A 24,015-nucleotide genomic window follows, 5' to 3' on the forward strand; every position below is an offset into this window, starting at 1 on the left:
GAGCGGAAGGGGATGCCCCCCCCTCCCGCCGCCTTCCACGGCTCACCCGAGTCTCCCGTCCCACCGGGAGACCCGGGCATCCTACCTCCACCACAGCCGCCGAAGAGAAGACCCGGTGTAGCATGAAGATGTGTCCCCGTGAAAGCCGGTATCCCGGCCGCAAATGCGCATGCGCCGGTCTCCATGTAAAAAACCCGTCATGACATCACTTCCGGGTACTCGGCACCGAATTAAAAAACCTGATAGCATTCAAAACAGCCATACTTGGCGCTTTGAATGCTTTTCAGTGCAGAGGAGGGGTTTGGGGTCTTTTAGACCCCCAGATCCCTCCACAAGGAGTACCTTTAGAAAAAAAAACATTTTTTAAATGTCTGAAAATATCGTCCGATACCCAGGGCCGGTGCTTGACTATTTTACGCCCTAGGCAAGACCAGCTACTTGCGCCCCCCCCCCAAAAAAAAGGGAAGGAGTTAAAAACTCCTCTATGTCATAACCAGTGACCCTGATCTGATGGTTACTCCATGTTATGCTTTCATACCCAGTGACCCCCCATATTCCTCCATGTCACACTCGGGGACCCTAATGTCCCTCTGTGTCACACCCAGGGACTTTGATGTTTTTCTATGTCACACCCTTGGACCCCAATATTCCTCCATGCCATGCTGTCATACCCACTTACCCTGATGTTCCTCCATGTCACAGCCAAGGACCCCTGTGTTCCTCCATGTCCTGCTGTCATACTCAGTGACTCCAACGTTCCTCTATGTCAGACCCTGATGTTTTTCCATGTCACAGTTGGGGACCCTAATGACCTGGGGACACTAACTGAGCGGTATGAAGAGAGTGGCCCCCACTCTGCCCTCCTTCACAGTGATCCTGCTGATTCCTTCTCCCAGGACGCTCCTCTCCTGGACCACAGTGCTCACCACAGCTTCAACCGGCTCCTGGTGGAGGAAAAAGCAGCAGTCAGAGAGCTCCGCATGTCCTTCATCACCAACCTCCACAGACCATTCCGGTGCCTCGTCGTTTCTGCCCCAGTAAAGGTTCCGCCCTCCAGTGCCGAGCTCCGGCTCAGGTTCAGCTCTCCTCCGCTCCCTGCTTAATAAATGAACGGCTGCCTACCAGCTCAGTGCAGAGAGTCACTTCCTGCCTGGGGTTAAGGCCGTTCAGCTCCAGCTGAAGAGGATCATCATGAAGGCAGCACTCTGGTGGGCTCCCTTCCTGCCTCTTGGGGCCCCTCCAACAGTGGTGGAAAGCCAGGGCCTGATAGTTCCTCCACTGCCCAAGACACCTGGCATCTTTCTCTGTCCCTTCTTCCTCCCCTACCACCACCTCTCCCCTCAGCTCACAATAATCATTCATGATGGAGAGAGAGAGTGCCGACTCCTGGCTGCGCCCCTAGGTGGCAATGCGCCCTAGGCGGCTGCCTAGTTTGCCTAGTGGAAGCACCGGTCCTGCCGATACCGATATTCGATGACCAAAATATCGGTATCGGTATCAGCATTAAAAAAACTATATTGATCAATCACTAGTCAGTACAGCAATCTCCCCTGCTGTGCTATTGTTCTCTGACAGGAGGACAGCGCTCTCAGCAATTGGCTCCGAATGCTGACTGGGAGCCAGTCGGCTTTTTCGGTCATGTCCCTTTGGCAGAAGCCGAAAGGCCAGCTTCAGTCGGACCAACTCCATTTCACACGGGCCGAATGTCGGCTGGTTTCTAATGAACTGTCTGATGCCGTCTGACATTCAGCCCTTGTGTACCAGGCTTTAGACTGCATACTATTAACTGGTTTTATGAATACTTTTTATTACATTAAATTTGAAATTGTCTGTGGAGACTAGTGATAAATAGCCTAGCTTGTGCATCCACTGGCACTAGTCTGGATTTGAAGTAGGGCGAGTTGCTTGTATATGTTTTACATGCCTATTCCATTATTGTATTCTTACCTCCCAACATTAGAACTTGAGTAAGAGGGGGGTAAACATGCGATGTGCAAAGCGTGCTGTGGCAACAAGTGGGCATGGCTACGTTATGCTAAATAATGGGCTTGATTTTAAGATGCATGCACATGCAGATTTGGCAGTCAGTTTGGCACTAGTGGGAATATGTGACCTGAAAAAAAAAAAAAAAAGTACTGAGAATATTATCTGTTAAATCCAAGGGCAGCTTTCCTCTTTAGATCCCATTGCACTGAATTCTTAGAAGGAGCTGTTTTTTCAGAATGTTTGGTGTCTGGAGAGCAGTATGTGATTCCTTTTATTTGGGAACTATACATTATTTACCATACAGTATTCCACCCCATGCCTTTCAATACTCACCTTACATAGAAAGTCAAAGCTTTACAAAGACCCACCATGTAGAGGACATGGCACATCTTCAAAGTGATCACTGAATTGCCCTCCAAAATTTTTAAGGTGCTCACAAACATTAGGATTATCTACAATCCTTTTTTAATACATAATGTATTTATTATCTCCACTTCTGATAATCAGAGTATATGATCAGTGAAAGACTGCAGAGGTCCCCTGTGAAGAAATAAGGTTTGTACTTTCTTCCAGTGCCAATCTCTGTTGCCTGGCCTTCTGAAAAGCTGTGAGCCACCAGACTAATGCCAGCATTTGCCGCAGTATTGATTGGTACCAATGTCACACTCTTCTTAGTCACACCTGCAAGTGACAGGCTACAACTCAAAGGACAGTGCCGTGGTGAGAAGAGCTTCCCAAATCAAATCCACAATGGGTGCATTGAGTGCACAGTGCGCCTCCTCCTCCTTGGGACACACATTAACAACATGCCAGTGCTGGTGATCCTGTCATTAAGATCCAGACACATTCTATTAAAGGGTGATCGGTCTTGTCCCTGTCTCTCACAACAGGAAGGGAGGGTAAATGTCTCCAACAGAGCTCATAATAGTAAAAAAAAAAGCTGACAGAGGTTTGAATTCTTTCCCACCCTATCCAAGAGGAAGAAAAAAAAACTTTGGCTGGACATACACTTTGTGCTGGCCATACTCAATTTACTTACAAATTGATTTTACAAACTCCTTTACATGTCACCAAAACTTTTTTAGTGAGAGCCTAACCAAACAATGCACTTAAGGCTACCTATACACAAATCAAATTTAGGCCTATAGTGGCTGAATTGTCCAAAATGTAAGCCATGTGTGGCCCTGTCAGCACCATCCGACTCAATGTATTTCAACTGAAAGAATCAAAGGTGCCAAGTGGAAAATTGCATGCCCAAACAGTGACTGCATCTAACTGGATGCAATAGCTGTTCAACCAACAGACAGCCACAGTCCCGCCGGCAGTGCAGAATCCTCCACCAATGCTGTTTAGTGTGGAAGGGGGATCAGGTGATTTTATTTTTCATTCAGTTGGCAGGGTGAAGAAGAGAACTCTGCAAGAGTATTGCCTCGTACACACGTACCGATCGTCGGCCGAACGATCGGCCGTCTTTTGTCCAGGGCTGTCATGTCTGTTGAAAACTGCAAAAGACTGCACACGAATTTTGTCGGCCAACAACAGCCGACTGCAGAAGTGATGTCATGTGATGGTTAACTTTCCTTGTCTTTTTTTCTTTTCTGAGCATGCCCAGTCTTGCAAATCTGCTGTCTGTCGGCCGAATTCTGTACTGACTGGCGAACAATCGGCCGTTCTGGTGTTGGCCAACAAAAGTTTTAAAGCCTGCACAACAGATTCTGTTCGGCCGAAAATGCGCTGTCGGCTGTCGGAAGCATCATACTAACAAGCCTACAATCGGCCGATCGGTCGTCGGCCGAATATTTATGGCCGACAATCGGTACGTGTGTACGGGGCTTAAGGCTAGTATAATTAAAGACGTTGTGAACATACAGTGTTATAGATACTTTCTAATACAGATATAACTATACGGGTACCATAACTGCTCTTTCTTTTTTACAAGGTCATGTGATCATGGATCTCTTCATGATAGTGGGGGGGGGGGGGGGGGGCAGGGTTACATAACACTATGCACACACACAGCATGCCTGTATTCTATATTCTGTTCAGCTTGAGGCAAGATGTAGGCTGTGTTAGAGCAGGGTGCCTGTTCAGGAGGTAGGCTTTGATTGGAAGGGGGTGTGCGCCAGAGGCAGGCTGTATTTGGTTGGAGGGTCTGATGGCTCAACAAACTATCTGATACAGGCATGCTGTGTGTCTGCACAGTGCCTCGGAATGGCCAGCCAAAGGATGCGAAATGACCATGCAAAAACAGATCAGCTTCTGTGCTTTGTGTGATCAGTTTAGAACAGGGGAAAAAAGATGACTGGCAGGATCAACCAGGCATTTCAGACAGAAGATTTTAAAATGCAAATTCCAAAAAAGTTGGGATGCTGGGTAAAATTTACATAAAAACAGAATGGAATGATTTGCAAATTTCATAAACCCATATGTTAATTCACAATAGAAAATAGAAACATACCAAATGTCTAAACTGAGAAAATGTACCATTTTAAGAAAAAAAATAATGTAATTTTCAAATTTATGGCAGCCAAAACGTGTAAAAAAAAAAAAAAGTTGGGACAGGGCAACAAAAACTGGCAAAGTAAGCGCTACTAAGACGGAAAAGCTGGAAGAACATTTTGCAGCTAATTAGGTTAATTGGCAACAGGTCAGTAAAACGATTGGGTGTAAAAAGAGCATCTTAGAGAGTCAGAGGGCCTCAGAAGTACATATGGGCAGAGGTTCACCAATCTGTAAAAAGTTTAAAAATTGTGAAAAAAAATTTCAGAATAATGTTCCTCAACGTAAAATTGCAGGCTTTAAATATACCATTATCTACAGTACATAATATCAAGAGATTTAGAGAATCTGGAGAAATCTCTGTGTGCAAGGGACAAGGCCAAAAGGCAATATTGGATGCCCCTGATCTTCGTGTCTTTAGGAATACTTAAAAAAAATCACTGTCTTTGAAAAAATTTACCATGCCATCAAAAAGTGCAATGGTAAAGCTCTATCATGCAAAGAAGAAACCATATCTGAACGTAATCCAGAAATGCCGCTATTGTCTCTCAATCAAAGATCATTTAAAATGGTCTGTTGCTAAATAAAAAACTTCTGTGGTAAAACAAATGAAAGTTTGACATTCTATTTGGCAAACGTGTCCTTCAAACTAAAGAGGAGGGAGACCTTCCGGCTTGTTATCAGCACTCAAAAGCCTGCATCTCTGATGGTATAGGGGTCCAATATTGCGTATGGAATGGGCAGCTTGCACATCTGGAAAGCACTGTCCACCATGATATATACAGGTTTTACAGCAGCAAATACTCCCATCCAGGTGAAATCCTTTTAAAGGGAAGGCCTTGCATAGTTCAGCAGGACAATGCTAAACCACATACTGCATCTATGACAATGTTATGGCTTTTTAGTAGAAGAATCCAGGTGCTTAACTAGCCTGCCTGCAGTCCAGACCTTTCACCAATTGAAAATATTTGGCGAATCTTGAAAGGAAAATGACAACAAAGAAGACCCAGGACTGTTGAGCAGTTAGAATCCTATATCAGGGAAGAATGGGACAACATTCCTTTCCCAAAACTGCAGCAACTGGTCTCCTAGGTTCCCAGACGTTTACAGAGTGTTGTTAAAAGAAGAGGGGATGCTACACTTCTCTTGAAATTGCTGCTATCAATTTCAAAATTATACATTTTTTTTTCTAAAAATGGTACAGTTTAAACATTTGATATGTTTTCAATTTATTTATGAATATTTGCAAATCATTGCATTCTGATTTTATGTAGATTTTACACAGAGTCCTAACTTTTTTGGAATTGAGCATTGAACATGAAAATCACACAGACTATAATTTATAAAATACACAAAAAAAATGATTTAGGGTCACGTACTCGTTAAGATCCAAACAGGCAGACCCTTACCCCATACATTTGTTTCTAGATCTAAAGGAGGTTGTACAGTTTGTAAAGTGTATGGCTAGCTTTACTTAAAATGATTATAAAGTCTTGCTTTTTTTTTTTTTTTAGTTAAAAATAACAAACATGTTATACTTACCTGCTCTGTGTAGTTGGTTTTGCACAGAACAGCCCAGATCCTCCTCTTCTCGGGTCCCTCTTCGGTGCTCCTGGCCCCTCCCTCCTGTTGAGTGCTCCCACAGCAAGCAGCTTGCTATGGGGGCACCCGAGCCAACACGGAGCTGCAGCCCCGCCCCCTTTCTCCCCTCATTGGCTGAAAAACTTTAAGTGACAGCTGTGGGAGCCAATGGCTCTGCGCTGCTGTCTCAACCAATTAGAAGGGGAGTCCCAGGCAGCCGAGACACTCCTGCAACATCACTGGATCTAGATGGACCTCAGGTAAGTATTAGAGGGGCAGAAAGAGGGCTGCTGCACACAGAGGATTTTTTATCTTAATGCATAGAATGCATTAAGATAAAAAGCCTTCTGACTTTACAACCTTTTTAAGCCTGGTGCACACAGGCCAAATGTCAGGTGGCATTGGCCGGTTCAATAGAAACCGGCTGGCATTCAGCCTGTGTGTATGGCAGCCAGTCCGACAGAAGCCCGAAGGGTCATGACTGAAAAAGGTCTGCCGACCAACTCCTGATCAGGCTCCTGATTGGCTGAGAGCACTGACCAGAGTGTTCAGAGTACAGTAATCACCCCAGAAGGGGTGATTGCTGTACTAACATCAGATAGTTAGAAAGAACAGCGGCTCAGACCAGAGCTGTAAGTTTTTTTTTGTTCAACCCGCTTGGTTAAAAAAAAAAAAACTAGTAGTTTGTATGAGGCTTTAGGAAAGTTCAGATAAACTATATCAGCACTGGTAGAAACAAGCAGTGTTTCTTATCTTATTATTTTGCAAGATAGTTAAACTTAACTGTTGCCAATGTGTGAGGAAACAGGCTGGACAGCAGACTTAACAATGGACTATCAATGAGGAAGTGGAAACAAGGAAGAGCTCAGAGATCCATCCTAAATCACCAATAATATACAGACAATGTTATCTGTCCTTTAATTCCATAGAGCAAAGAGTCCTACTGGTAAATGTTATATGGGATATTCATATCTTTCATGCAATGCATTGAATATAAAAGGTATGTCAAGAGTGTATAGGGTGGCCGTATATACTGTTCGTTTTTGTAACAGAGTCCATGGAAATTTGTTGGACGGAACTGCTGAGTAGTATACTAAGATGTGACAGGATATAATACACATATAAAAATGCATGGAATCATAGAGTAGGTAAAACATTTTGTCCTTAATAAACAGATTTTTCCCTTTAGGCTCTGTTCACATCTTAGCGTCCCGAATCACAGCAAATAGCAAGATGCCCCCTTGGAATCCTAGTCACTTCCAATGGCCCCCTGATTGCGGCGCGATTGTCACCCAACGAATAGCGGCAAAATTGCACAAACAGAATCGCGGAACAACTGTTGCCCAAAAGAAGTTCTTGTACTTCTTTTGGGCGACAGCGCCCCGCGATTCTGTTTGCGTGATTTTACTGCAATTAGTTAGTTGACAATCGCGCCAAAATCGCGCTGTGATTGGGGTGCCATTAGAAGTGACGGGGATCACACGGCGTCGCTTGATTTGTCATATTTCGGGATCACGCACAGAATCGCGGTAATTCTGCCCACGATCCGGCACGCCAAGATGTGAAGAAAGCCTTAGTGCAGATAATGCTGTTTTGTGCCACAAAAGATTTACGGTTATGCAAAAATGAAATACGTACTGAAACATATAGCCAGCCTTTGCTGACCTCCTTCAAAAACTCCTAGTTGCCTGGCTGTCTGCGATTTCAATACAAAAAGCGACCCAAGCTCAATATACAGCAAGTCAAGTCAGAGCGAAGTCAAAAATTGTGATCTTCATACTAGTTCTAGGTCAAGGGCTCAGAAAATAATGAAGATATTGGATCAACATGATAGCCAGCCAGCCAGCAATTTTGAAGAGAGGCCATCAATGAAAGCCTATACATCTTTCTCAGTAAAATTCCCTTTAATTTAAAAAACACTGCCATATACTATATATTTTTAAAGTATTTAAAAATGTTACCCCTGAAAAACTGATATTTCACTTCTGAATAGATGCTAACAGGATAAATATTCCTATGGCTTCTTATATCTTTTAGGAATTCTGTAGGCAACATCTCTACATCTACAGTGGGGAAAATAATTATTTAATCCCCTGCAGATTTTGCAAGTTTCCCACTTATAAAGAAATGACGAGTCTATAACTTTTATCATAGGTGTATTTTAAATGATAGAGACAGAATATCAACCACAAATCCAGAAAAACCACGATACAAATGTTCTAAATTGAGTTGCAGCTCAGTGAGTAAAATAAGTATTTGATCCCCAAGCAAAACATGACTTGGTACTTGGTGGAGAAACCCTTGTTGGCAAGCACAGAGGTAAGACGCTTCTTGTAGTTAGTGACCAGGTTTGCACACATCTCAGGAGAGATTTTGGTCCACTCTTTCTTACAGATCTTCTCTAAATCCTTACAGTTTCTTGGCTGTCTCTTGGCAACTCAAAGTTTCAGCTCCCTCCATACATTTTCTATAGGATTAAGGTCTGGAGACTAACTAGACCACTCCATGACCTTATTGTACTTCATCTTGAGCCACTCCTTTGTTGCCTTGATGGTATGTTTTGGGTCATTGTCATGCTGGAAGACCCATCCACGACCCATCTTCAGTGTTTTGGGTGAAGGAAAAGAAGGTTCTCATCCAAGATTTTACAATATATGGCCCCATCTATTGGCCCCTCAAAGTGGCAAAGTTGGCCTGTGCCTTTAGCAGAGAAATAGCCCCAAAGTATAATGTTTCCACCTCCGTGCTTGACTGTAGGGATGGTGTTCTTAGGGTCATAGTCAGCATTTTTCTTCTTCCAAACAAGAAGTCCCAGGACAATCCATTTATTGTAGGAGGATCTTATTCCTCCTATTTTTCTTTTTTTGCAGGGCCCAATATTTCAGTATAAGTGAGTATAAGTGAGAAGTCCCAAAAAGACATAAGAAAACAATGTTTGATTCAGTCCATATATAGAGGAATATATCCGTTTTGAAGGGACTATTTATCAACTTAGTCTCATACAATCAAGTTCATTTCTATCAGCAGCCAAGGTGAGAGTGTAAACAAGTAAAGTAAATTGACCGCGCTTTAAGTGAAATTAAACGGAAAAATATATACAGAAAATGAAACACAGTGTTCAAAAGTCCCAATGTTTGTTGTGAACAATACAATCCAAAATGTGTTTGATCTCCTCCAAGACCATCCAATCTTAAGAAATCACCAGCGAATGTGTGGGTCCCTTCTCCACCGACATTCACATGCACAGAACACTCACCAGATGTATTTGACCCCCATTACAGGTAGTCAAAATCAGCATAAATAGTAATCCATAAACATCTGGAAGAGCCTGTCAATATGGGTACAGATTCTCGGGGTATAGTGTGGATGAAAAAAGAGATAGGCTTCTCATAGTGTAGTACATCCAAACAATTTATTTAAATTAATTAAAAGTTACACTTTCGACAAATGAATGTTCTCAGGTATTTAAAAAGCAGGGGATGCTGTTCTGCACTCCACCTGTGTTCCAAACAGCGGCGTGTCACGTCTTTGTCCCGCCCTATGCATTTCGTCAGCATGCGTCTGACATCATCAGGGGTTACGTCAAGGTGGGAATGTACACTCACCGGCAACTTTATTAGGTACACCTATTCAGATGCTCAGTAACACAAATTGCTAATCAGCCAATCACATGGCAGCAACTCAATGCATTTAGGCATCTAAACGTTGTGAAGACGATTTGCTGAAGTTCAAACCGAGCATCAGAATGGGGAAGAAAGGGGATTTAAGTGACTTTGAACGTGGCATGGTGGTTGATGCCAGAGGGGCTGGTCTGAGTATTAAAAAAACTGCTGATCTACTGGGATTTTCATGCACAACCATCTCTAGGGTTTACAGAGAATGGTCCAAAAAAGAGAAAATATCCAGTGAGCGGCAGTTGTGTGGAGGAAAATGCATTGTTGATGTCAGAGGTCAGAGGAGAATGGGCAGACTGGTTCGAGATGATGGAAAGGCAACAGTGACTCAAATAACCACTCAATTAAGGTATTCAGAATATCACTTCTGAACGCACAACACATCGAACCTTGAAGCAGGTGGGCTACAGCAGCAGAAGACCACACCGGGTGCCACTCCTGTCAGCTAAGAACAGGAAACTGAGGCTACAATTCGCACATGCTCACCAAAATTGAATAATAGAAGATTGGAAAAACTTTGCCTGGTCTGATGAGTCTCGATTTCAGCTGCAACATTCAGATGGTAGGGTCAAAATTTGGCGTAAACAACAAGAAAGCATGGATTCATCCTGCCTTGTATCTACGGTTCAGGCTGTTGGGGGTGATGTAATGTTGTGGGAGAAATTTTCTTGGCACACTTTGGACCCCTTAGTACCAATCAGCAACATCTAAATGCCACTGCCTACCTGAGTATTGTCACTGACCTGTCCATCCCTTTATGACTACAGTGTATCTATCTTCTGATAGCTCCTTCCAGCAGGATAATGCACCATGTCACAAAGCTCAAATCATCTTTAAATGGTTTATTGAACATGACAATGAGGTCACTGAACTCCAAAGGCCTCCACAGTCACTGGTAATCAATTCAATAGAGCACCTTTGGGATGTGGTGGAACAGATTTGCATCATGGATGTGCGGCCGACAAATCTGCAGCAACTGCGTGATGCTATCATGTCAATATGGACAAAAATCTCTGAGGAATGTTTCCAAAAACTTTGTTGAATCCATGCCACGAAGAATTAAGACAATTCTATAGACAAAAGGGGGTCCAACCCGGTACTAGCAAGGTGCACCTAATAAAGTGGCCAGTAAGTGTATATGCTGCTTTAGGCAACATGAAAGCCACTCACATATAACTCATTACATAACTTAAAACTCAACTGCCATTGTTTTCTTTGAAAGGGGAAGATGTAAGAAAGGATTAGAGCCCTAAGGCAATTTTTCCTCACTTCCTGTCCCAGTGACCAGACAGGAAGTGAGAAAACAAAGACAGTAATACAAAACCTGACAGTGGTACTCAGCTTTCACAACTCTATTTAGAATTTTTTTTTATCATCATGTTTATAATGTGATAAGGATTTTGCACACTTCCTGTCTCTGTACGAAACAGGAAAAGAGTGAAAAATCCCCAATGACTACAGAAACAAAAAAATAAAAAATACCTGGCAGCATTTCTAACCTCTATCTACTATGTGCAAACCGGAAAAAGACGTTTTGGAAGAGTTGAGTCCAATAGAGTCGGTTTAGCCCCAGCCACAAAAGCCATGCAGGTTACCATGACTTGGGATTTGGGGAATAATGAAAGAAAAATGAAAAATAGACCCTTAAGGGGAAATCTGCTCAACAAACAAACCCCAAAAAAGATCAGGCAGTGCTGAAAAATGATTCTCAAAACTAATAAGTAGCAGTGATTGTGTTTTCCTAATACAAACTCCCACTTACACTGATACTATACAATTGGCATCAATAACTGATGACTACAGTAAGATAAGCACAAAAGGTAAAGTCGTCATTGCATACGTGTGTGACAATGCAAACTATAGGACTTATATGATCATCATCCACATAATAGCTAATCTCAAATAGCTAATCCCAAAAAAACGGCCATGGAAACATATAGGGCTCACTTCTCATCCAAGGCAATCAAATCCTTAAAAATATTACGAAGGGTGAGCTGAAATCTGTAATAATAAGAACACACCTGTGCCTTCCATTTGCTGAGGAAGTCGTAGCACACACAGGAAAGGCACGCAGTTCCTTAAGTACATGGGGCCCCTAGAGCACCCTTCAGTCGTCATAACTGCGTAATGTGGGCTGCCCAAATCAAAATAGGTTGGGCATGTGTGGCCTGATCTGTGACGGATTTTGCCAGCTGCAGCGATAATCAGTATTCAAAAATAAATTCCCAAATTATTTAGATATAGAATATGAACATACATCAGTCAGCATCAACCTAAAAATCAGAATTTTACATCACAATCGTTCAAAAGTTTGGTCGATATTTGTTGGTTTCAGGTTAGGGATCAGAGCTCTATTATTGACAATTTAGGTTTAAACTACTTAACCACTTTAAGACCGGAAGGATTTTCCCCCTTAATGACCAGGCCCTAGTTTGCGATTCGGCACTGCATTACTTTAATGGACAATTGCGCGGTCGTGCGACGCTGTACCCAAATAAAATTGATGTCCTTTTTTTCCCACAAATAGAGCTTTTTTTTGGTGATATTTGATCACCTGTGCGACTTTTATTTTTTGCGCTATAAACAAAAAAAGAGCAACAATTTTGAAAAAAAATATATATATTTTTGACATTCTGCTGTATGACATTCTCAAAAAAAAATAATTTAAAAATCAAAATGTTTTAACATTTTAGGCCAATTTGTTTTCTGCTACATATTTTTGATAAAAAAAATCGCAATAAGTGATTGGCTTGCGCAAAAGTTATCGTGTCTATCGTGACAAAAAGATTTATGTCATTTTTTATAGTTTTTTTTTTTTTTTTACAAGTAATGGCGGCGATCTGTGGTTTTTTGTGGGACTGCGACATTGCGGCGGACAGATCGGACCCCTAACTGACATTTTTGACACTTTTGGGGGTACCAGTGACATTACTACAGTAATCAGTGCTAAAAATATGCACTGTTACTGTAATAATGACACTGGCAGGGAAGGGGGTTAACCCTATGGGTGATCAATGGGTTAAATGTGAGCCTAGGGGAGTGATTCTAACTGTGGGGGGGCGTGGCTTGTGAAATGACCATAGAGACATGTGATCCTATATAGAAGGATCACATGAGCTCTGTGATCATTTCAGGGAGAAGAGCTGTTGGCTGTGTTTACAACAGCCAACCGCCCTTCTCTCTCAGCGGGGAGCGATCGTGGGTGTCAGGCAGCGATCGGAGCCGCCTCAGCCATGCATCGGCCTCCCCGCTGCCAAATGGGGGCGGGAGCGCGCCGCAGGCGGCGCACGCTCGCCCCCTAGCGTCCCTAGTGGTTTGCGCAGGAGAGCCACCCTGCTGCAATAAATCTGCGGCAGGTGGTCGGGAAGTGGTTAAAGTGTACATCCAGCCAAAACTTTTTTCTGGTTTTGGATAGAGTGGGGAAGGGTTGGAGCCATTGGCAGGTTACTGCTATTCAGGGCTCTAGTAAATTTCCCCTTACTTCCTGTCCTGCTGACAACGTTTTACCAGACAGGAAGTAATGGGAACTCTCCAACAGCAACACAGACAGAAATACAAATTATTCTCTTTTTTTTTTTTTTAGTAGAATTAAAACCCCTGTTAGATTTTAATTTCAGTCCCTCGCTTTCTGCCTGGTGAAACCGTTGTCCATGGGAGTCGGAGGAAATTTCCCCAAGGTGCTCATTTATATATCAGTAATATAATTTACTCAATCATTTATTGGCACTAAGCTTACCAATTTGAAAAGAAATCAAATGAGCCTTTATCTGATAAATATTAGTGAGCCTTCAATTCATTTCCACTGTGCCAAGCCAATCGACCAATTTATGATCAATCAAACATCTGCTTGTGTTAGAGAACCAATCATAAATAAAATTGATTAAATGATTGTTTCAACAGATTGTATACATTTATAAATGATAGATCGTAGATTTGGTTAATTTTTTATAATTGTATTTGAATCGAAAAGTGTGGAACAATAACGCGTGTGTTGCATAATGAATCACTTTTTTCCAATCACTCATTTTTAAATCAATGACAAATTGCTACATGCTTTGCCACCGTTATTCAGCCTAGAAAGCGGTAAACACCCAACGGGTTTTTTTTAACCCTTCTTCACTCTATGACTTAAATCTACTAAATGCTTGGTACATACAGGGGGAATTTCATTCTAATATAAAGTGGGTTCGATCATCATCACACTACAGAGGATAAAGTTAAAAAACTTTACAAATGGAAGGATACAGGAGATGTTGGTCATACATGAGATGTTGGTCATACATGAGGATACATGAGATGTTGGTCATACATGAGGATACATGAGATGTTGGTCATACATGAGGATACATGAGATGTTGGTCATACATGACGATATATGAGATGTTGGTCATACATGAGGATACATGAGATGTTGGTCATACATGAGGATACATGAGATGTTGGTCATAAATGAGGATACAAGAGATGTTGGTCATACATGAGGATACATGAGATGTTGGTCATACATGAGGATACATGAGATGTTGGTCATACATGAGGATACATGAGATGTTGGTCATACATGACGATATATGAGATGTTGGTCATACATGAGGATACATGAGATGTTGGTCATACATGAGGATACATGAGATGTTGGTCATAAATGAGGATACAAGAGATGTTGGTCATACATGAGGATACATGAGATGTTGGTCATACATGAGGATACATGAGATGTTGGTCGTACATGAGGATACATGAGATGTTGGTCATACATGAGGATACACGAGATGTTGGTCATACATGAGGATACACAAAGATGTTGGTCGTACATGAGGATACATGAGATGTTTGTCGTACATGAGGATACATGAGATGTTGGTCATACATGAGGATACACAAGATGTTGGTCATACATGAGGATACATGAAATGTTGGTCGTACATGAGGATACATGAGATGTTTGTCGTACATGAGGATACATGAGCTGTTGGTCATACATGAGGATACATGAGCTGTTGGTCATACATGAGGATACATGAGATGTTGGTCATACATGAGATGTTGGTCATACATGAGGATACATGAGATGTTGGTCACACATGAGGATACATGAGATGTTGGTCATACATGAGGATACATGAGATGTTGGTCATACATGAGGATACATGAGATGTTGGTCATACATGAGGATACATGAGATGTTGGTCATTAATGAGGATACATGAGATGTTGGTCATACATGAGGATACATGAGATGTTGGTCACACATGAGGATACATGAGATGTTGGTCATACATGAGGATACATGAGATGTTGGTCATACATGAGGATACATGAGATGTTGGTCATACATGAGGATACATGAGATGTTGGTCATTAATGAGGATACATGAGATGTTGGTCATACATGAGGATACATGAGATGTTGGTCATACATGAGATGTTGGTCATACATGATATATGAGATGTTGGTCATACATGAGGATACATGAGATGTTGGTCATACATGAGGATATATGAGATGTTTGTCGTACATGAGGATACATGAGATGTTGGTCATACATGAGATGTTGGTCATACATGAGATATGAGATGTTGGTCATACATGAGGATACATGAGATTATAATCTCCTATGATCAGAGATTTTACCCATGTAGACAAGTGCTTCAAATTTATTACAAAATTTAAATTTTCTTAAGAACGCTTTCACAAAAAGTGGCTAATCTAATGATAATACTATGAGAATAATAAAGCACATCACCCAAAATAAATAAACTGATAATGTAAAAAAAATAAAAAGTGAAAAAAAGTTTTAAATTACCTTTGGATGAATTGCAAGGAGAAGCGCTTTTTATCACAGCGATTTCCCTCCTCTTATCGGAATGTCACTTCAGCAGTCGTTACTCATCTTTTCTTGATGTCTGAACGCAATTCTTGAAATCACAGCAGACATCCCCATGGAGCGGAATAAAATCCAAGTCCTGTGCAATACAGCTCAAGTTTGCATTTTGACGACTAACATGACTAAAAACGCTGGTATCTTATTGTAAAATCACTATAAAAATAAAAAATAAAAAGTCAGCTTAAATAAATAAACTGATGTAATTATAGTATAAGATTGTGGATCATTTCTCTTTGAAGCTCTATTTGCAGTCACAGCCAAATCCCTTTGGATTCTGATGTTCTTCAAAAAGGAGTTTCCCTTTCTGTCCCAGCCCTGGAAAGGCTGCCTGTGTGAAGTCCAGTTTCCTTTGTTTTAACAAATTTCGAGCCCTCCCTTTCTTCCTGGGGTCAGATAAGATGAATATAACTCACGTATCAAAATACACCACCATTCAGTCAAACGAAACATTTTAGTTGGTTTTTGGATTTTACAGAACTCATAAAAACATTAACTGTTTATTTTCATTTTACATGCAGTCTCCTAACACTTTACTAATGACAGTAAATGTGATTCTCATTTGTACAAACTGGATGAACAGAGAGAGTTTCCTGTTATAACCAGAAGATCACCGTTGTCATATTTAAAGTCTAGGTCAGAAGATAAAAGTCAACAAATCAGTGGCACTATGGCCAGTTCCCCAATTATCTTTAAAAAAACTTTTAAAATCATCTCCATCAACTAATACTTTATGTAGCACCCTCCTAGGTAGGTGCTAGGAAAAAGCATCTATTTGCTCCTTCTGCTTATCAGGGGAGCTTGATCTGTTAGTTTACCTGTCACATGTTTCCAGGTGTGATTCACTGGGTCTGAGGGAGTGTCCCCACTGTATCCAATGAGGGAGCTTGTTGGACAGTGGAGGAAACCTAGCCATGTTTTATGGCAGTCCCAGTGGGAGGGCATTCCTGCAATGCATCCAGGAATTGACCATAAATACGGAAGGGACATGTGACAGGGAGTCTTGCAGAGTCCCAGGCAGGACCATCTTTAGTATTGGATGGACCCTGGGCAAATATATTCTTGGGCCCTACCAAATGCACTTAACTATTTGTGGGCAATTCGGTCAAGGGGCAGCTGCTTTGGGCCCCACAACAATGGCTGGGCCCGGGGCAGCTGCCCCTTTTGCCCTGTGTTAAAGACGGCCCTGGTCCCAGGAGGAGGAGGACAGCTGTCTTTCCTCCTGCTGTGTATGAGGAAGGTGGTCTTAGGTGGTCGGCCTAGTGAACTGGGTGTGGAGCTGAGCTGCAGTGGATCCAGTGAAGCTGACAGTGGAGCTCATGGCGGAGTCTCTTGGGGAAAACAGTGTCCATGAGTACCAGGAGGTTTGCCTTAGGGTCTGCCCAGGAAGGGGGACCACTCCAGAGAAGTCAGGGGATGAAGGAGCTAACAGTAAAGGGAGTGCCGTGTAGTTGACCCTGAAGAATAGGAACAAAGGGGGTGCCAGGAAGGGCCCTGAAGATTGTTCTGCTGTACAGTACAGTTTACCTCAGACAGTTCATTTCTTACTACTTTACTGCTACTCATAAGGGGAAGCAGTGGCCTAGCCTCACTCAGCATTATTCAGTCATCCCAGCTAATTGTGCATAGTTATATAAGTTGGAGTATCCCACTCATTCCCTTTTCCCATCCAAGTTCTCAATAAAAACACAAAAACCAAAGCTACTGGACTGTTTCCTGACTGAGCCAAAATCACTTGTAAAATGTTGAACTGCCATGCTGTTGCTAATGGTAACCCAGGGGAACCCGTAACCAGCAGCTCCCAAGGGAGTAGTGCTACATTTATAACTGAGATAATGCAATTTTGGTGGCAAAGCCGAATACAAAAGGTGAGGTTATCCTCCAACGAAGGTACAGACCTATCAGAAATGAAAATTTATTTTGGTTATCTTTTCCCCCTAATAATAAAACTTATATCCTGGAGTAAATTGAAAACATCTAGATCCCCCTTTGATAAAGTCAGGAAGTGACGAAACGTTAGGGACATGGCCACACGACGTACCAGTGGATTGATCGGGTGAACGGTGGTGAACAGCGGTGTCTCTCGGGCTGTTCAGGATATCATTGTGAACAACACCAGAGCCCACGTGAGCACCCCAATCCCCTTCTATATGCTACTATGTGCTTTACAAGATATGTTAACTGTACGTGCAATATTAGAGAATAATTGATTTTAATAAAGGGTATAAACGTTATTACACTAGTGGGGCCCTTTGTGTTCTCTTTCATATATGAGCAAGAGAGGATTGCCTAATCAAAGGAGTGTCGGTGTTACCCTTGTCCTGATTGCCACAGTGGAATATCTATGCGCAGACGGCCTTTTCCATGAGAATGGAAGGCAAATAGCTGGGGTGAGTTGTTGGGCTGAGGGGCGTGCAGCACGGATCTCTCTGGTGTCTCTTTAATCAGCACACAATGGGATTTCATCTGGTCATCCCAAGGCTGGCCCAAGACATTGTGCTGCCTGGGTCCAAGAATGTAATGCTGCCCACCCCTCCCCCCTAAAAAAAAAAAAATCATGCCCACCAAAAGGCCCCACGTCCATTATTTTATATCAGGATAATTAAAACTTAAATTTAATTTATCAGGAAGTCAGATTTACATGCAACAGCACCCCACTTCACACCAGGAGTCCCCCCTTAACATCAGAAGCTCCATACTTAGCACCAGGAGCCCCCTATCTAACATCAAGAGTCTCCTTTTACATCAGAAGCCCCCCCCCTTTACATTAGGAGTCCCCCTTTGCGTCAGCAGTCCCTACTTACATCAGAAGTCTACATTTATGTCAGAATCCCTCTTTACATCAGAAGTCTCCCCCCTCACTTTATGAGTTCTCCCTTGGCTTTGGTTCTTCTACCCCCTATGCGCATGCCTGTGTCCTCCTCCTCCATGCGAGTGTGCAGGTCGGGCCCCAGAACACACACAGGCTGGTGAGGTTAACAAACAGCCTGCTGGCCCCAACCTCCATCATCACCAGTGGCTGCTCGACAGCCTGCAAACTTTTGCACCCAAAACTATCTTTTCCACGCAGAGTGAGCTGAGGAACCCGCTCGGCTACTGGCACCTTCCTGCCATTGGCTGGGATGGGAAAGAGGGCATGCACAGCTTGGGGGTATGGGACATCAGAGCGGCCCAGGGGGAGTTTGGCAACCTGCCCCCCCTAGGGGGACAACATTTCCAAAATGCTATTCAATTTTGCCAAGGATGGACGTGGGAAATGTAGTCTCAGGGTTGATCAGTGGCGGGGGCGATTTGTCGGGCGAATGGCTGGTGTTAATACTTAAATCATCCCGACATCATGCTTGATATGGTGTCAGGATAATCAAACCACATTATTTCTATTACTACATTGTAATATATAATAAAATAGTTCAACTCACCATAATGCAAAATTAATGGGAACTCTGAGCTTGTCACTTGCCACCAGATGCAGCATGACACCATTGCCTGCCACCAGATGCAGCTTGTCACTTGCCACGTCGCCTTCCACCTGATGCAGCTTGCCACGTCACCTGCCACTAGATGCAGCTTGCCACTTGCCACGCCGCCTGCCACCAGATGCGGCTTGCCACATCACCTGCCACCAGATGCAGCTTGTCACTTGCCATGTCACCTTCTACCTGATGCAGCTTGTCACTTCGCCTGCCTCCAGATGCAGCTTGTCACTTGCCACATCTCCTGCCTTCAGATGCAGCATGTCACTTGCCACGTCACCTGCCTTCGGATGCAGCTTGTCTCTTCCACGTCGCCTTCCACCTGATGCAGTTTGTCACTTGCCACGTCGCCTTCCACCTGATGAAGCTTGTCACTTGCCACGTCGCCTTCTACCTGATGAAGCTCATCATTTGCCACATCGCCTGACACCAGATGCAGCTTGTCACTTGCCACTATCATGTGCCACCAGAGAGAGGGAATGGAGAGAAAGAGAGAGGAGAGGCAGAGAAGGGGGGGGGGGGCTGTCTATCTGCTGCTTAATTTTCCCGGATCCAGTACACTGGCAGAGAGAGAGGGGCAGGAGAATGTATGGGCATGTGTGGGACAAGCTCAGGGAAGCTATAGGGAGCAGTGTGCGGATCCCCTCCTTCTAGGACAGCTGCAGCGAGTCGGCTGTCACCCGCTGCCTGCACAGTAACAATCGGGAGGATGGAGCGGCAGCGGCCGTTAGAGGACTTCTGGCCCCGCCCACCACCTATCACAGAGGCAAAGGAAGTGCTCCAAAATGCTGTTGGCTCTGTGCTACAGGTGGCGAGAGAGGTGGCCGGGAGAGAGAAGAAGCCTGCAGCTTCGGCCGCAGGTAAGAAGCCTGTGAAATTCCCCAAACCCTGCAGCTCCCAGCACACATGCTGATGCATCTCCTCCGCTCCACATACCGCCTGTGCTTCTCTCTCCTCCACTTTACATACTGCCCGTGCTTCTCTCTCAGCCGCTCCACATACCGCCCGTGCTTTTCTCTCCTCCGCTTCACGTACCGCCTGTGCTTCTCTCTCCTCCACTTTACATACCGCCCATGCTTCTCTCTCCGCTCCACATACCGCCCGTGCTTCTCTTCCAGTCTGCCACAATTTGCCACCCCTATCAGAGTGCCGCCTGGGTCCAATGGACCCAACGGGACCCATGGTAGGGCCGGCCCTGGGTCATCCTATTATCACTATTTTTGAATGATCTGTGAACACTGCACTAGTGGATGAGAACTGTTTATATTATATATATATATTTTCACCCATTGGAGTGACACACAGTGGAAACTGACTATTTTGCATTTGTTTATTATGGTTTAATAATGTTTCATTGTGGAAGTTACTTTTACTGGTCATTTTACTCTTGATTCATTTCACAGTATTTAAATGCACACACATATTTATATATATTTTTTTTTGCACGGCTAGTGGGATATTTTGATCACTATTGTATATTGATTTATTTTTAAAGCTGCGGCACCATTTGTTGATTGCTTCACTTTTGTACACAGTAGTTGGAAGCAGGACCTGATTTATTAGCGCAAGAGCCTGCCTGATTTTAGCGTCATTATATAACTGGTGTGGTGGAGATCAGGGACACTGACTGGTGACAGTACAGAAAAGAAATAAAAAAAATAAAATACAAAAATAATTTTTTTAAAAATGTTCACATTTTTTTTTGTGATTTTTTAAACACACTTCGACCAGAGCAATATAATGTTATCATAGTGACATTGTACTACTCTGAGGAAGTGATCAGAATTTTTTTTTTTTTTTTTACACTTTAAGTTTGCATTTAGCAGTGAATTTCATTGCTATAAGCAAGCATTTTACTGAATGAAAATAAATGATTCATTCAGTTTGTTTAGGTGTGATTAGCGGAGATTGGCCACAGCTGATTACATGGCACAGATAGGCAATTATTGGCCCAGTCTGTGCCATGTGATCACTGTGGCCAATTATAACTAGCAACAATATTGTACACATTGGATAGCTTGAAAGGAAGCCATCCATTGTTTACAACAGTCACGTGACCTGCTGTGATTGATTACAGCAGTTGCATGATACTGGCAGCAGACCAGTACAATGATCAGTCATTGGCTGTGTTGGGTGGAGAGCTGCAGCGCGTTCCGGGAGGATATCATTTGACAGCTGGGCGGGAAGTGGTTAAAGCTGTATTAAAACAAATATTTATTATATTGCAGCTTACCAATTCTTAGATGTGATGGCTGAATTTTTTTTAGGCTTTCTTTCCTTTATTTTCACCGGATGATCCTGCCAGTAAGTCTTGTGTTTTAAAAAAGAACAAGCTGTTCTGCTAAAGTAGCAGTCAGAGTGGTAAGACAAACCATTTACCACTGATGGGGTACTAACAATGATCGGCTTTTATTTGTTTATATAAAACATTTATCACAAAAGGAACATAGCTGTTTGCGGTAACTGCTTGAAAAATGTGAGCATGAGTTTGGCTCAATGTGTCAGTATATCTAAATCTGCTAGTACATCTAATATTCCCCTTCCCCCAGACTGACAATGCTGCTGTCCAAAAGGTGTCTCTGTTGCGCCCTCATTCAGAGTGAAGGCACTCTAAAACAGGAGATGTATTAGTGGCCAGATTAGCAGGTGAAGAGTCTAAGGCCCCTTTCACACGGGCTTTCCGATCCGCCTGTCAGTTTTTCAGGAGGACCGGATCGGATGATCCATGCAGCCCTATCTGCTGACACCCGCTGCTATCTGATCCAATCCTGTCTGTGAAATCCAGATGGATGGAAACCCCATCCGTCTGAGGGTCGGATAGGATTGGATGAGAACAGACAGGCGGTCCGTTCTCATCCGGTCTCCCCATAGAGGACAGCGGGGATCTGACAGCTCCATCTCTGCGCACAGAGCGGAGATGGAGCGGTCATCCGCCTGCTCAGTGGGGATTGGCGGATCGATCCCCCTCTGAGCAGAACGGACCCGCCGGGCGCACCGCTCATTTGGAAGGAGCCTAAAAAAGAAAAAACTTTTAAAAATTGTTCAGGTGGAACATGCAGATAAGTACCCACTAGAATAATTAGCTGGAATTTTACATCATGTTAGCGTATTGGTGACTAGGTGTGTAAGAAGACAATAAGCAATACAGCTTATAGAACAGAAATATCAGGGAGTCTAGTCCCAAATTAGTGTATCAGGAAAAGTGGGGAAGGTAGGTACTGAGTGTTTATGATTCACCACATGAAATGGCTTAGTATGCTTAATTATGGGCAAAGTAAAGGTTACACTGTAGGGTGAGTACAGCTTCATTGAAATTAAAGTATAGCCTTTGTATATATTCATGGCTTTATTTAGGTCTACTAGATGATTACTGAAATAACGACTTCATTGTGGCTCTATTTTCACTATTCACAGATTGGGGTGGAGTTTTAATCAGACTGCCCCTATTCGAGATATATATGTAAAGTAGTGAGTGTACAGCTTGTCTAACAGTGTAAATTTGCTGTCCCCTCAAAATAACTCAACACACAGCCACTAATGTCTAAACCACTGGCAACAAAAGTGAGTACACCCCTGAGTGAAAATGTCCAAATTGAGCCCAATTAGCCATTTCCCTCCCCGGTGTCATGTGGCTTGTTAATGTTACAAGGTCTCAGGTGTGAATGGGAGGTTTGCTAAATTTGGTGTTATCGCTCCCACTCTCTTATACTGGTCCCTGGAAGTTCACCATGGCACCTCATGGCAAAGAACTCTCTGAGGATCTGAAAAAAGAATTGTTGCTCTACATAAAGATGGCCTAGGCTACAAGAAGATTGCCAAGACCCTGAATTAGAGCTGCAACACAGTGGTCAAGACCATACATTGGTTTAACAGGACAGGTTCCACTCAGAATAGGCCTCGCCATGGTCGACCAAAGAAGTTGAGTACACGTGCTCAGCGTCATATCCAGAGGTTGTCTTTGGGAAATAGATTTATGAGTGCTGCCAGCATTGCTGCAGAGGTTGAAGGGGTGGGGGGTCAGCTTGTCAGTGCTCAGACCATACGCCGCACACTGCATCAATGTGGTCTGCATGGCTGTTGTCCCAGAAGGAAGCCTCTTCTAAAGATGATGCACAATAAAGCTGCAAAGAGTTTTCTGAAGACAAGCAGACTTAGGACATGGAATACTGGAACTATGTCCTGGGGTCTGATAATACAAACTTAAACATATTTGGTTCAGATGATGTCAAGCAAGTGTGGAGGAAACCAGGAGAGGAGTACAAAGATAATTGTGTCTTGCCTACAGTCAAGCATGGTGGTGGGAGTGTCATTGTCTGGGGCTGCATGAGTGCTGCTGGCACTGGGGAGCTACAGTTCATTGAGGGAACCATGAATGCCAACATGTACTGTGACATACAGAAGCAGAGCATGATCCCCTCCCTTTGGAGAGTGGGCCACAAGGCAGTATTCCAAATTGATAAAAAACCCCAAACACACCACCAAGACGACCACTGACCAGGACTGGCCAAGCATGTCTTCAAACCTAAACGCTGTTGTGCATCTGTGGGGCATCCTCAAATGGAAGATGGAGGAGAGCAAGGTCTCTAACATCCACCAGCTTCGTGATGTCATCATGGAGGAGTGGAAGAGGACTCCAGTGGCAACCTGTGAAGCTCTGGTTTGGTGAAGCAGCGGTTTAGACATTAATGGCTGTGTGTTGAGTTATTTTAAGGGGACAGCAAATTTACACTGTTATACAAGCTGTACACTCACTACTTTACATTGCAGCAAAGTGTCATTTCTTCGTTGTTGTCACATGAAAAGATATAATCAAATATTTACAAAACTGTGAGGGGTGTACTCACTTTTGTGAGATGCTGTGTGTGTATGTATATATATATATATATATATATATATATATATATATATATATATATA

The 24,015-nt window shown here is 43.1% G+C and overlaps 1 protein-coding gene across 3 annotated transcripts in view; it reads right to left on the reverse strand.

Annotated features, from left to right (window-relative positions):
* RASIP1 (Ras interacting protein 1) overlaps window positions 1-15,923 on the reverse strand; it is a 187,963-nt gene extending 172,040 nt beyond the window's left edge. For all 3 annotated transcript variants that reach the window (XM_082273509.1, XM_082273507.1, XM_082273508.1), the window contains exon 1: window positions 15,548-15,923. The gene's annotated coding sequence lies outside the window, so the exon portion shown is untranslated. The remainder of the gene's footprint in view (window positions 1-15,547) is intronic.
* Window positions 15,924-24,015: the final 8,092 nt, after the last annotated feature.

The sequence above is a fragment of the Pelophylax lessonae genome, assembly GCF_965119305.1.
Source record: "Pelophylax lessonae genome assembly, chromosome: 12".
NCBI classification, from domain to species: domain Eukaryota; kingdom Metazoa; phylum Chordata; class Amphibia; order Anura; family Ranidae; genus Pelophylax; species Pelophylax lessonae.